At 33.9% G+C, this 10,854-nt stretch overlaps 1 protein-coding gene across 1 annotated transcript in view; it reads right to left on the reverse strand.

Annotated features, from left to right (window-relative positions):
• Positions 1-9,559, reverse strand: part of fbxo40.1 (F-box protein 40, tandem duplicate 1) — a 79,629-nt gene extending 70,070 nt beyond the window's left edge. Inside the window, exon 1 of the mRNA XM_014123778.3 lies at positions 9,384-9,559. The gene's annotated coding sequence lies outside the window, so the exon portion shown is untranslated. The remainder of the gene's footprint in view (positions 1-9,383) is intronic.
• Positions 9,560-10,854: the final 1,295 nt, after the last annotated feature.

The following is a 10,854-nucleotide window of genomic DNA, read 5'->3' on the forward strand; positions in this document are numbered from 1 at the left end:
ACTATAACATCAACTAGACTACAACTAGACTATAACATCAACTAGACTACAACAAGACTATAACTTCAACTAGAGTATAACTTCAACTAGAGTATAACTTCAACTAGAGTATAACTTCAACTAGAGTATAACTTCAACTAGAGTATAACTTCAACTAGAGTATAACTTCAACTAGAGTATAACTTCAACTAGAGTATAACTAGACTAACTTCAACTAGACTATAACTCCAACTAGTCTACAACTAGAATACAACTAGACTATAACTTCAACTAGACTATAATGTCAACTAGACTATAACTACAACTACAACTAGAATATAACTAGACTATAACTATAATATAACTAGACTATAACTTCAACTAGACTACAAATAGACTAACTTCTACTAGACTATAACTACAACTAGACTATAACTACAACTAGACTACAACTAGACTACAACTAGACTACAACTAGACTACAACTAGACTACAACTAGACTACAACTACAACTGGACTATAACTTCAACTAGACTATAACTACAACCAGACTACAATTATACTATAACTTCAACTAGACTATAACTACATCTAGACTATAACTACATCTAGACTATAACTACAACTTCAACTAGTCTATAACTACAACTTCAACTAGTCTATAACTACAACTTCAACTAGTCTATAACTACAACTTCAACTAGACTATAACTTCAACTAGACTACAACTAGACTATAACATCAACTAGACTACAACAAGACTACAACTAGACTACAACTAGACTACAACTAGACTAAAACTAGACTATAACTTCAACTAGACTACAACTTCAACTAGACTACAAATTCAACTAGACTACAAATTCAACTAGACTACAACTTCAACTAGACTACAACGTCAACTAGACTAGAACTAGACTACAACTTCAACTAGACTACAACTTCAACTAGACTACAACTTCAACTAGACTACAACTTCAACTAGACTACAACTTCAACTAGACTAGAACTAGACTACAACTTCAACTAGACTACAACTTCAACTAGACTACAACTTCAACTAGACTACAACTTCAACTAGACTACAACTTCAACTAGACTAGAACTAGACTACAACTTCAACTAGACTACAACTTCAACTAGACTACAACTTCAACTAGACTAGAACTAGACTAGAACTAGACTACAACTAGACTACAACTACAAGTAGACTACAAGTAGACTACAAGTAGACTACAAGTAGACTACAACTAGACTACAACTAGACTACAACTAGACTACAACTAGACTACAACTACAAGTAGACTACAAGTAGACTACAAGTAGACTACAACTAGACTACAACTAGACTACAACTAGACTACAACTAGACTATAACTAGACTATAACTTCAACTAGACTACAACTACAAGTAGACTACAACTAGACTACAAGTAGACTACAACTAGACTATAACTTCAACTAGACTATAACTTCAACTAGACTATAACTACATCTAGACTATAACTACATCTAGACTATAACTACAACTTCAACTAGTCTATAACTACAACTTCAACTAGTCTATAACTACAACTTCAACTAGTCTATAACTACAACTTCAACTAGTCTATAACTACAACTTCAACTAGACTATAACTTCAACTTCAACTAGACTATAACTTGAACTAGACTACAACTAGACTACAACTAGACTACAACTACAAGTAGACTACAACTAGACTACAAGTAGACTACAACTAGACTACAACTAGACTACAACTAGACTACAACTTCAACTAGACTATAACTTCAACTAGACTATAACTACATCTAGACTATAACTACATCTAGACTATAACTACAACTTCAACTAGTCTATAACTACAACTTCAACTAGTCTATAACTAGACTACAACTAGACTACAACTAGACTACAACTAGACTACAACTAGACTACAACTAGACTACAACTAGACTACAACTAGACTATAACTTCAACTAGACTATAACTAGACTACAACTACAAGTAGACTACAACTACAAGTAGACTACAACTAGACTACAACTAGACTATAACTTCAACTAGACTATAACTTCAACTAGACTATAACTTCAACTAGACTATAACTTCAACTAGACTATAACTTCAACTAGACTATAACTACAACTTCAACTAGACTATAACTACAACTTCAACTAGTCTATAACTACAACTAGTCTATAACTACAACTTCAACTAGACTATAACTTCAACTTCAACTAGACTATAACTTCAACTTCAACTAGACTATAACTTCAACTTGAACTAGACTATAACTTGAACTAGACTACAACTAGACTACAACTAGACTACAACTACAAGTAGACTACAACTAGACTACAAGTAGACTACAAGTAGACTACAACTAGACTACAACTAGACTACAACTTCAACTAGACTATAACTTCAACTAGACTATAACTACATCTAGACTATAACTACATCTAGACTATAACTACATCTAGACTATAACTACAACTTCAACTAGTCTATAACTACAACTTCAACTAGTCTATAACTACAACTTCAACTAGTCTATAACTATAACTTCAACTAGACTACAACTAGACTATAACATCAACTAGACTAGAACTAGACTAGAACTAGACTACAACTAGACTATAACTTCAACTAGACTATAACTACATCTAGACTATAACTACATCTAGACTATAACTACATCTAGACTATAACTACATCTAGACTATAACTACATCTAGACTATAACTACATCTAGACTATAACTACAACTTCAACTAGTCTATAACTACAACTTCAACTAGTCTATAACTACAACTTCAACTAGTCTATAACTACAACTTCAACTAGTCTATAACTACAACTTCAACTAGACTATAACTTCAACTAGACTACAACTAGACTATAACATCAACTAGACTACAACAAGACTACAACTAGACTACAACTAGACTATAACTTCAACTAGACTATAACTTCAACTAGACTATAACTACATCTAGACTATAACTACATCTAGACTATAACTACATCTAGACTATAACTACAACTAGTCTATAACTACAACTTCAACTAGTCTATAACTACAACTTCAACTAGTCTATAACTACAACTTCAACTAGACTATAACTTCAACTAGACTACAACTAGACTATAACATCAACTAGACTACAACAAGACTATAACTTCAACTAGAGTATAACTTCAACTAGAGTATAACTTCAACTAGAGTATAACTTCAACTAGAGTATAACTTCAACTAGAGTATAACTTCAACTAGAGTATAACTTCAACTAGAGTATAACTTCAACTAGAGTATAACTAGACTAACTTCAACTAGACTATAACTCCAACTAGTCTACAACTAGAATACAACTAGACTATAACTTCAACTAGACTATAATGTCAACTAGACTATAACTACAACTAGAATATAACTAGACTATAACTATAATATAACTAGACTATAACTTCAACTAGACTACAAATAGACTAACTTCTACTAGACTATAACTACAACTAGACTATAACTACAACTAGACTACAACTACAACTGGACTATAACTTCAACTAGACTATAACTACAACCAGACTACAATTATACTATAACTTCAACTAGACTATAACTACATCTAGACTATAACTACAACTTCAACTAGTCTATAACTACAACTTCAACTAGTCTATAACTACAACTTCAACTAGTCTATAACTACAACTTCAACTAGTCTATAACTACAACTTCAACTAGACTATAACTTCAACTAGACTACAACTAGACTATAACATCAACTAGACTACAACAAGACTACAACTAGACTACAACTAGACTACAACTAGACTACAACTAGACTAAAACTAGACTATAACTTCAACTAGACTACAAATTCAACTAGACTACAAATTCAACTAGACTACAAATTCAACTAGACTACAAATTCAACTAGACTACAACTTCAACTAGACTACAACGTCAACTAGACTAGAACTAGACTACAACTTCAACTAGACTACAACTTCAACTAGACTACAACTTCAACTAGACTACAACTTCAACTAGACTAGAACTAGACTACAACTTCAACTAGACTACAACTTCAACTAGACTACAACTTCAACTAGACTAGAACTAGACTACAACTTCAACTAGACTACAACTTCAACTAGACTACAACTTCAACTAGACTAGAACTAGACTACAACTAGACTACAACTAGACTACAACTAGACTACAACTACAAGTAGACTACAAGTAGACTACAAGTAGACTACAAGTAGACTACAACTAGACTACAACTAGACTACAACTAGACTACAACTACAAGTAGACTACAAGTAGACTACAAGTAGACTAGAACTAGACTACAACTAGACTACAACTAGACTACAACTACAAGTAGACTACAAGTAGACTACAAGTAGACTACAAGTAGACTACAAGTAGACTACAACTAGACTACAACTAGACTACAACTACAAGTAGACTACAAGTAGACTACAAGTAGACTACAACTAGACTACAACTAGACTACAACTAGACTATAACTAGACTATAACTTCAACTAGACTACAACTACAAGTAGACTACAACTAGACTACAAGTAGACTACAACTAGACTATAACTACAACTAGACTATAACTTCAACTAGACTATAACTACATCTAGACTATAACTACATCTAGACTATAACTACAACTTCAACTAGTCTATAACTACAACTTCAACTAGTCTATAACTACAACTTCAACTAGTCTATAACTACAACTTCAACTAGTCTATAACTACAACTTCAACTAGACTATAACTTCAACTTCAACTAGACTATAACTTGAACTAGACTACAACTAGACTACAACTAGACTACAACTACAAGTAGACTACAAGTAGACTACAAGTAGACTACAACTAGACTACAACTAGACTACAACTTCAACTAGACTATAACTTCAACTAGACTATAACTACATCTAGACTATAACTACATCTAGACTATAACTACAACTTCAACTAGTCTATAACTACAACTTCAACTAGTCTATAACTAGACTACAACTAGACTACAACTAGACTACAACTAGACTACAACTAGACTACAACTAGACTACAACTAGACTACAACTAGACTACAACTAGACTACAACTAGACTATAACTAGACTATAACTTCAACTAGACTATAACTAGACTACAACTACAAGTAGACTACAACTAGACTACAACTAGACTATAACTTCAACTAGACTATAACTTCAACTAGACTATAACTTCAACTAGACTATAACTTCAACTAGACTATAACTTCAACTAGACTATAACTACATCTAGACTATAACTACAACTTCAACTAGTCTATAACTACAACTTCAACTAGTCTATAACTACAACTTCAACTAGTCTATAACTACAACTTCAACTAGTCTATAACTACAACTTCAACTAGACTATAACTTCAACTTCAACTAGACTATAACTTCAACTTCAACTAGACTATAACTTGAACTAGACTACAACTAGACTACAACTAGACTACAACTACAAGTAGACTACAACTAGACTACAACTAGACTACAACTAGACTACAACTAGACTACAACTTCAACTAGACTATAACTTCAACTAGACTATAACTTCAACTAGACTATAACTACATCTAGACTATAACTACAACTTCAACTAGTCTATAACTACAACTTCAACTAGTCTATAACTATAACATCAACTAGACTACAACTAGACTATAACTTCAACTAGACTATAACTACATCTAGACTATAACTACATCTAGACTATAACTACATCTAGACTATAACTACATCTAGACTATAACTACATCTAGACTATAACTACAACTTCAACTAGTCTATAACTACAACTTCAACTAGTCTATAACTACAACTTCAACTAGTCTATAACTACAACTTCAACTAGTCTATAACTACAACTTCAACTAGTCTATAACTACAACTTCAACTAGACTACAACTTCAACTAGACTACAACTAGACTATAACATCAACTAGACTACAACAAGACTACAACTAGACTACAACTAGACTATAACTTCAACTAGACTATAACTACATCTAGACTATAACTACATCTAGACTATAACTACATCTAGACTATAACTACAACTAGTCTATAACTACAACTTCAACTAGTCTATAACTACAACTTCAACTAGTCTATAACTACAACTTCAACTAGACTATAACTTCAACTAGACTACAACTAGACTATAACATCAACTAGACTACAACAAGACTATAACTTCAACTAGAGTATAACTTCAACTAGAGTATAACTTCAACTAGAGTATAACTTCAACTAGAGTATAACTTCAACTAGAGTATAACTTCAACTAGAGTATAACTTCAACTAGAGTATAACTAGACTAACTTCAACTAGACTATAACTCCAACTAGTCTACAACTAGACTACAACTAGACTATAATGTCAACTAGACTATAACTACAACTACAACTAGACTATAACTACAACTACAACTAGAATATAACTAGACTATAACTATAATATAACTAGACTATAACTTCAACTAGACTACAAATAGACTAACTTCTACTAGACTATAACTACAACTAGACTATAACTACAACTAGACTATAACTACAACTAGACTACAACTAGACTACAACTAGACTACAACTACAACTGGACTATAACTTCAACTAGACTATAACTACAACCAGACTACAATTATACTATAACTTCAACTAGACTATAACTACATCTAGACTATAACTACATCTAGACTATAACTACAACTTCAACTAGTCTATAACTACAACTTCAACTAGTCTATAACTACAACTTCAACAAGTCTATAACTACAACTTCAACTAGACTATAACTTCAACTAGACTACAACTAGACTATAACTTCAACTAGACTACAACTAGACTATAACATCAACTAGACTACAACAAGACTACAACTAGACTACAACTAGACTATAACTTCAACTAGACTACAAATTCAACTAGACTACAAATTCAACTAGACTACAACTTCAACTAGACTACAACGTCAACTAGACTAGAACTAGACTACAACTTCAACTAGACTACAACTTCAACTAGACTACAACTTCAACTAGACTACAACTTCAACTAGACTACAACTTCAACTAGACTAGAACTAGACTACAACTTCAACTAGACTACAACTTCAACTAGACTACAACTTCAACTAGACTAGAACTAGACTAGAACTAGACTAGAACTAGACTAGAACTAGACTAGAACTAGACTAGAACTAGACTAGAACTAGACTACAACTAGACTACAACTAGACTACAACTAGACTACAACTAGACTACAACTAGACTACAACTACAACTAGACTACAACTACAACTAGACTACAACTACAAGTAGACTACAAGTAGACTACAAGTAGACTACAACTAGACTACAACTAGACTACAACTAGACTACAACTAGACTACAACTAGACTACAACTAGACTATAACTTCAACTAGACTATAACTAGACTACAACTACAAGTAGACTACAACTAGACTACAACTAGACTATAACTTCAACTAGACTATAACTTCAACTAGACTATAACTTCAACTAGACTATAACTTCAACTAGACTATAACTTCAACTAGACTATAACTTCAACTAGACTATAACTTCAACTAGACTATAACTACATCTAGACTATAACTACATCTAGACTATAACTACATCTAGACTATAACTACAACTTCAACTAGTCTATAACTACAACTTCAACTAGTCTATAACTACAACTTCAACTAGTCTATAACTACAACTTCAACTAGACTATAACTTCAACTAGACTACAACTAGACTATAACATCAACTAGACTACAACAAGACTACAACTAGACTACAACTAGACTATAACTTCAACTAGACTATAACTACATCTAGACTATAACTACATCTAGACTATAACTACATCTAGACTATAACTACAACTTCAACTAGTCTATAACTACAACTTCAACTAGTCTATAACTACAACTTCAACTAGTCTATAACTACAACTTCAACTAGTCTATAACTACAACTTCAACTAGACTATAACTTCAACTAGACTACAACTAGACTATAACATCAACTAGACTACAACAAGACTACAACTAGACTACAACTAGACTACAACTAGACTACAACTAGACTATAACTTCAACTAGACTATAACTTCAACTAGACTATAACTACATCTAGACTATAACTACATCTAGACTATAACTACATCTAGACTATAACTACAACTTCAACTAGTCTATAACTACAACTTCAACTAGTCTATAACTACAACTTCAACTAGACTATAACTTCAACTAGACTACAACTAGACTAACATCAACTAGACTACAACAAGACTATAACTTCAACTAGAGTATAACTTCAACTAGAGTATAACTTCAACTAGAGTATAACTTCAACTAGAGTATAACTTCAACTAGAGTATAACTAGACTAACTTCAACTAGACTATAACTCCAACTAGTCTACAACTAGACTACAACTTCAACTAGACTATAATGTCAACTAGACTATAACTACAACTACAACTAGAATATAACTAGACTATAACTATAATATAACTAGACTATAACTTCAACTAGACTACAAATAGACTAACTTCTACTAGACTATAACTACAACTAGACTATAACTACAACTAGACTACAACTAGACTACAACTAGACTACAACTACAACTGGACTATAACTTCAACTAGACTATAACTACAACCAGACTACAATTATACTATAACTTCAACTCAATCAAATAGGTTTTTTTGACTATTGTAGCGGAGACCCAATTCTCTCTATGACCAGAAATGTCCAATGAAAGTGTGAATTGAGCACCAACAAATTGTCTAGTCTGTCTGTGTGGCTAGGAGCCAATCCATTATTTACCTCTAATCCAGAATTTACAGTATATCACTTGTGGTCCAAGAGAGCTGTGGCGTGTGGAGGTAGTTGTCCCAACCCAACACTAACACACCTGATTTAAATAATCAGCTAATTCATCAAGACCTTGATTAGCTGAATATCATGTGTTAGTGCTGGGCTAGGACAGAATCCTGCTCATACTGCAACCAGGATTAGGGCATTGTCTTAAATCAGTGTGGCGAACTGACCGAGGAGTGTCGCTTAGTAGTGTCACCACCTCAATTCCATTTAATTCAGTCAATTCAGGAAATAAACAAAAATTCCAACTCCTACTCCAAAACTCTCAGTGCTTGTATATGAAAGAAAAAATGGAATTGGAATTTCAGTTTACTTCCTGAATTGTCTGAATAGAAATGCAATTGACCTCAACCTTGACTGCAACCCTCCAGAACCAGGAGTTCAGAACAGTGTACTTACTAATCTGACACAGTGTTGTCTTACCAGGGTATCAACGCTGAAGAGTCTTTCTTCTTGTCTCTCTCTCCTCTGAGGCTGAGGTCCAGCTATTAGCTTTTATAATCACTATTCCAGTCAGTCACCTCCTCAGTTAGACCGTCAGTCATACAGACGGTCGGTTAGTCAGTCAGTCATCCCTGCATGTGTTACAGTCCTGAAAATTAATTACGACATTGACTAGGGCAGTTTAAATATAGCCAGGTTGCATTCTGGTCCGCAGGGTGAAGGGGGTCTCTCTCTGGAGCAGTGGAGTCAGGTTACACCATGAGACAGACAGAAGGAAACCACTGCAGAGATTTCATTGGTGTTTCAAGGCATTATAGATCCAACACAGATGTCATGTTGTCAATCAGTTCAGTGTGTCTGTAATGGTCAGTGTCAGTGTGTCTGTAATGGTCAGTGTCAGTGTGTCTGTAATGGTCAGTGTCAGTGTGTCTGTAATGGTCAGTGTGTTTGACTGTCTCCCCATGGTGGACACTGTCATGGGTTAGGCAGGCAGGCTTTCGTGGGTTGGACAGAGTTGCTTGCCATATTGCTTACACACTTTCAGTTGTTTTCAGCTCTACAAGGGGCCATCAAGCCTTGTCTGAGAGGTAGGGCTATACTATACTAAGAGTGGGAGGCAGGAGTTGATATGCAACTGGGGCAATCAAAGCTTTACTTTCATGAAAGTTGTTTTGTAAACAACCACTGGAGGACACTGTGCTGTATATGGAGGGTTCCTCACATGGGCTTAGTTAAACATCACATCTTTGTATCCCATTGGGCAGTGCCATTGAGGCCATCTCCATTTTGAAGAAGTCAATTTTCTTATTATACTACTTGAGTTGGTAAACACACTTAAAGGGTGCATACTACCACCTGGAGTGTGTGGTTTGAACAGGTATGAAGCCAAGGTTGCTGATTTACTTTCACCTGCAGTTATGGAATATTTGCTCACAAGTATAATTCCTTGGCAGATCCCTCCCGATGACCTGGATGTAATTGTGTGATCCTTCCTAAACCCATAGGAAGTCCCACCCAGTTGACTACTTTAAAATGGTGGAAGTCATCAATGGCAATGTCCATGCAAAAAACGATTATTTCCAGGCAGTGTTTGTATTTGTATGTATTAGGGATCCCCATTAGCTGCTGGGGTCCAAACACATTAAGTCACTAATATATTACATATAAAACAAAATATAAAACAGTACATCATATAACATTATTACACCACTACAAAACAAAATGTATAACTCCACCATACAACAATATAACACTGTACGTGTGTATAGCGTTTGTGTGTCTGTGTGTGTCTCTTCACAGTACTCACTGTTCCATAGGTGTATTTCTATCCGTTTTCTTAATTGGATTCCACTACTTGCATCAGTTCCATGGAGTCATGGCTCTATGTAGTATTTTGCGCCTCCCATAGTCTGTTCTGGACATGGGGATTGTGAAGAGACCTCTGGTGGCA

Source organism: Salmo salar, chromosome 10, assembly GCF_965601325.2.
Source record: "Salmo salar chromosome 10, fSalSal1, whole genome shotgun sequence".
Classification (NCBI taxonomy): domain Eukaryota; kingdom Metazoa; phylum Chordata; class Actinopteri; order Salmoniformes; family Salmonidae; genus Salmo; species Salmo salar.